Source organism: Lampetra fluviatilis, chromosome 24 (assembly GCF_964198595.1).
Source record: "Lampetra fluviatilis chromosome 24, kcLamFluv1.1, whole genome shotgun sequence".
Lineage (NCBI taxonomy): Eukaryota > Metazoa > Chordata > Hyperoartia > Petromyzontiformes > Petromyzontidae > Lampetra > Lampetra fluviatilis.
This window is the reverse complement of record NC_136298.1, coordinates 9979021-9984082: the sequence shown is the minus strand read 5'-3', so window position 1 is coordinate 9984082 and position 5062 is coordinate 9979021. Positions and strand designations below refer to the sequence as shown.

Here is a 5062-nt window from a genome sequence, read left to right as displayed (position 1 = left end):
TTTGTTTTACTGCTTTTGCTCTCTTTAGTTTCAGCCAACCCATCCCGCTCTGTGACAGAAGGAGAGACTGTCACATTGACCTGTCTCATCTCAAACAGTGCCTATGGAACAGGTCTGGTTTGGTATCATGGTGACGCTTACATTTCACAAGGCAATCGGCTGACACTGAACAAAGTAAAACGATCTCAACAGGGAGAATGGAAATGTGTTCTACATAACCAGCACAACAGTCCCTTTGCCTCGTACAAATTGGAGTTTAGATCAACTGGTAAGTCTATTGTTATATACATTTAAATGTACTGTTATTAAATCACGTGTTTTGTTATTTCTTGAATTTAAATCATTTAAATATGCAAATATAACAATTACATATTTACATTTAGTGTATGTTTTGATAATTACTATGCATTGGTTAATTTACTGCTGTTTATTTTATAGGTGATGTTGGGCAAGCACTTGCAGTGAAGAAATATGTCATACACGATGGTGGGCAGGTCACTTTGTCTTGTGATGAATCTGATCCTGGATTTCAGTGGCAAGATCATTCACAGCTGCTACGTGCTGTCACTTGGAAATCGCATGATGGCACAATACAGCGATATCATGAGAACATGCAAGATCCACCGCGATCGTTTTATGATAAAGATCAGTTTCCTTTAACATTGTCGCAAGTTACGTTTTCACGTGGTGGGGTTTACACATGTGAGTTTACTGGCTACTATAGGACAGGCACCCTCACAATTGAACTGGTCACAATGAAAGGTAATGTGATTTTGGTAAAAATATCATCAAAACACTTTCACGCAATATTGTAACTTCAATATTAAAATGAATGGCATCTTCATATAATACACCATGGTATTCGAATAATAATTTTCAGTAATGTTCAGGTAAAACCTGTTGCATGTTTAAGGAGTACGTTTAAATGGGTGTTATAGGTAGTCATGCAGCATGTATGTTGAACTTCTTTCGCACCGTACGTAGCCAACCTTGCTAATCCGAGGTGCTGCACATTGGGTCCTGCCCTGGTGGAGATGTCTGACATTGGATGAGCCCCTCCTGACTCTCCCTGTCACTCCGTGCCCTCTGGTGACGTCACACGCCCTGTGGTGCCACGTCAGTGCCACGGTGCCCGTGCGACGTCACCCGTGTTCCAGTGGGGCCACGCGATTTCTTGCGGAACTGTTCATGGAATGGCAATTATTGTTTCTGGACCTCGCCTGACATTGACTCTTGTCACGTGCGATACTGTTTTAGTGAAACTGCGTGTTTACTTGCAGAACTGTCAGTGCTACGTAGGCCCCTCACACCGCCCCCTGTCACACAGCCCGCCAGGTCTCTGTGGTGAACGGGGACCGGTCAGGAGTCGCCCAGACTCGCTGAGCGTTGCTGCTGTGGTCTCGTCCACAAGAGGAGTAGTGGAGGCGTCTGGAGCACGGAGTCACTGCTGATGTCTGAGTTTGTTTTACTGCTTTTGCTTTCTTTAGTTTCAGCAAACCCATCCAGCTACGTGAGTGAAGGAGAGACTGTCACATTGACGTGTGACATCTCAAACAGTGCCTATGTACAAAGTATTGTTTGGACTCACGGTGGCATTGAGATGAATCCAGGCAATTCTGTGCTGACATTACACAAAGTCAAACGATGTCAAGAGGGACCATGGACATGTGGTGTAAAAACTCAAACTGACCAAGCCTCTGCTTCTAAGGATTTGACAGTCTCATCACAGAGTAAGTGTATTCAGGGATTGATTTCAGCTGGAGCTGTCTGGGGTTGATCCCTGTAAAATATTAATCCCCTTCTCTACCTTTTGCTATCCACGTCAGTTGGGGGAAGGCGTGGGGGGGTCCAGGGGTTTGGGCAGCCCCAGAAATGTTTCGAAAGAAATGAAACCCTCAGTGAATTTAATTTCACACGTGATCTTTTAAATATATGCTTAATTTGTATTACCAATGCAATCAGTATATTATAGATGTGATGAATATGATGTATGTGATGCATCCCTTGTAAAGGTGTAATAACTTAAAGTATCATTAAAATTGTCAAGTATTTTTCTCTAATTTCAATGTTTGAAGTGTAATAATGTATCTGTTTTGTTATATTTTTGTAGATGTTAGGGATGTAAAGGCACCTGCTCCCAGAAATTATTTTGTTTCTGTGGGCCAGACGGTCATTTTGCCATGCGTTGAATCTGATCCAGAATTTAAATGGAAAGATCACCCTTCCTCTGACCGAGCTCTGACCTGGACATGGGAGAGGCAGGGTAGTGGTAGTACGATTGTCCAGTATGCTAAGAAATCTGGTCAATGGAATGGAGATGTATGGACAAATACCGATATACCACGGGGTTCTCGCATAACAGCATTGAAGTCGGATTTTGATAAAGACAACTTCTCTATTCAAATCTCACAAGTGCAACACAGCGATGCTGGGCTCTACATTTGCCACTTTGCTGGCTACTTTAGAACAAGCAGCTTAACAAGAGAACTGATCACAATGCAAGGTAAATTATATTTTACTGTTTTGCACAAGCATATGCACTTAAATATAAAAGTGGAATGCATTTCATTATTCATAGTGTACGATTTTGTATTAATAGTCCATGAATGTAAACTGCTACCAATTATATAAAAGTATTAATGTGATGGCTGTAATGAGTTTAGTCAAGCATAAAACACACTGCTGCTATTGCACATTATGAATTCTTCCAACGTGATGGCACCGCACGTCCGAGGAATCCCACGAGACTGACGATTGTACCACGATCCATGGAGATGGCAACCCAGGCTTCCCATGGCACTCGCACTGGCGTCACATCCACAGCCATCGCCCCTGACATTCTGCCTGTGGTGTAGTGCAGCCACGTGTTTTACGGCACATCTGTGAACAGAAGAATCTCCTGCTGATGCAGACCCATCCTACTCACATGGACAGAGCTCTGTGGTGAACGGGGACAGTTTAGGAGTCGCCCAGACTCGCTGAGCGTCGCTGATGTGGCCTTGTCCACAAGAGGAGTCGTGGAGGAGTCTGGAGCACGGAGTCACTGCTGATGTCTGAGTTTGTTTTACTGGTTTTGTTTTCTTTAGTTTCAGCCGACCCATCTCGCTCTGTGACAGAACGAGAGACTGTCACATTGACCTGTCTCATCTCAAACAGTGCCTATAGAAGAGGTCTGGTTTGGTATCATGGTGTCACTTACATTTCAGAAGGCAATTCGCTGACACTGTACAAAGTGAAACGATCTCAACAGGGAGAATGGAAATGTGTTCTACATGACCAGCACAGCCGTCCCTTTGCCTCGTACACATTGGAGTTTACATCAACTGGTAAGTCTACTGTTATATACATTTATTTGTACTGTTATTAACTCACGTGTTTGTTATTACATTGAATTTTAATCTGTACAAATCAACAAATACATGTTTACATTTAGTATATGTTTTGATAACTATTGTGGGTTAGTTAATTCACTGCTGTTTATTTCATAGGAACTGCTGTTGGGCAGGCACCCGCAGCGAAGAAGTATTTTAAACACGAGGGTGGGGAGGTTTCTTTGTCATGTGATGAATCTGATCCTGGATTTGAGTGGAAAGATGGTTCACAGCTGCAACGCGCTGTCACTTGGAAATGGAAACCACGTGGTACAACGAAGGGATCTGATCAGACAATACAATATACGCCACGATCACGTGATTTTGATAACGATCAGTTTCCTTTAACAATGTCCAACGTTAAGTTTTCACGTGGTGGGGTTTACACATGTGAGTTTACTGGCTACTATAGGACAGGCACCCTCACTATGGAACTGGTCACAATAAAAGGTAAGGCGATTGTTGTGTAAATAATTCAAATACTTTCATACAATAGTACAAATTTCTATATAAGATAAATGACACCTTCATATCACATTCCATGGTATTCAAATAAGTTTCAGTAATGCTCACGCAAAACCTGTAGCATTTTTGGAGTACACTTCAATGGGTATCATAGGTAGTCATGCAGCATGTATGTTGAACTTCTTTCGCACCGTACGTAGCCAACCTTGCTAATCGGAGGTGCTGCACATTGGGTCCTGCCCTGGTGGAGATGTCTGACATTGGATGAGCCCCTCCTGACTCTCCCTGTCACTCCGTGCCCTCTGGTGACGTCACACGACCTGTGGTGCCACGTCAGTGCCACGGTGCCCGTGTGACGTCACCCGTGTTGCAGTGGAGCCACGCGATTTCATGCGGAACTGTTCATGGAACGGCAATTATTGTTTCTGGACCTCGCCTGACATTGACTCCTGTCACGGGCGATACTGTTTTAGTGAAACTGCGTGTTTACTTGCAGAACTGTCAGTGCTACGTAGGCTCCTCACACCGACTCCTGTCACACAGCCCGTCAGGTCTCTGTGGTGAACGGGGACCGGTCAAGTGTCGCCCAGACTCGCTGAGCGTCGCTGCTGTGGTCTCGTCCACAAGAGGAGTAGTGGAGGCGTCTGGAGCACGGAGTCACTGCTGATGTCTGAGTTTGTTTTACTGGTTTTGTTTTCTTTAGTTTCAGCCAACCCACTCCGCTCTGTGACAGAAGGAGAGACTGTCACATTGACCTGTCTCATCTCAAACAGTGCCTATGGAACAGGTCTGGTTTGGTATCATGGTGACACTTACATTGACAAAGGCAATCCGCTGACACTGAACAAAGTAAAACGAATTCAACAGGGGGAATGGAAATGTGTTCTACAATCCCAGCACAGCCGTCCCTTTGCCTCGTACAAACTGGAGTTTAGATCAACTGGTAAGTGTCCTGTTAAATGTATTTAAATGTCACGTTATTAACTCGCGTGATGAGTTATTACATTGAATTTTAATCTGTACAAATCAACAAATACATGTTTACATTTAGTTTATGTTTTGATAACTATTGTGGGTTAGTTAATTCACTGCTGTTTATTTTATAGGAACTGCTGTTGGGCAGGCACCCGCAGCGAAGAAGTATTTTAAACACGAGGGTGGGGAGGTTTCTTTGTCATGTGATGAATCTGATCCTGGATTTGAGTGGAAAAATGGTTCACAGCTGC

General features: G+C 43.7%; 1 long non-coding RNA gene across 1 annotated transcript; it reads left to right on the top strand.

Annotated features, from left to right (window-relative positions):
* The first annotated feature begins 444 nt into the window (after window positions 1-444).
* LOC144941245 (uncharacterized) lies at window positions 445-3233 on the top strand. The gene is made up of 4 exons (XR_013639237.1): window positions 445-762; window positions 1488-1730; window positions 2111-2503; window positions 3087-3233. It is a non-coding gene; the product is annotated as an uncharacterized LOC144941245 (long non-coding RNA).
* Window positions 3234-5062: the final 1829 nt, after the last annotated feature.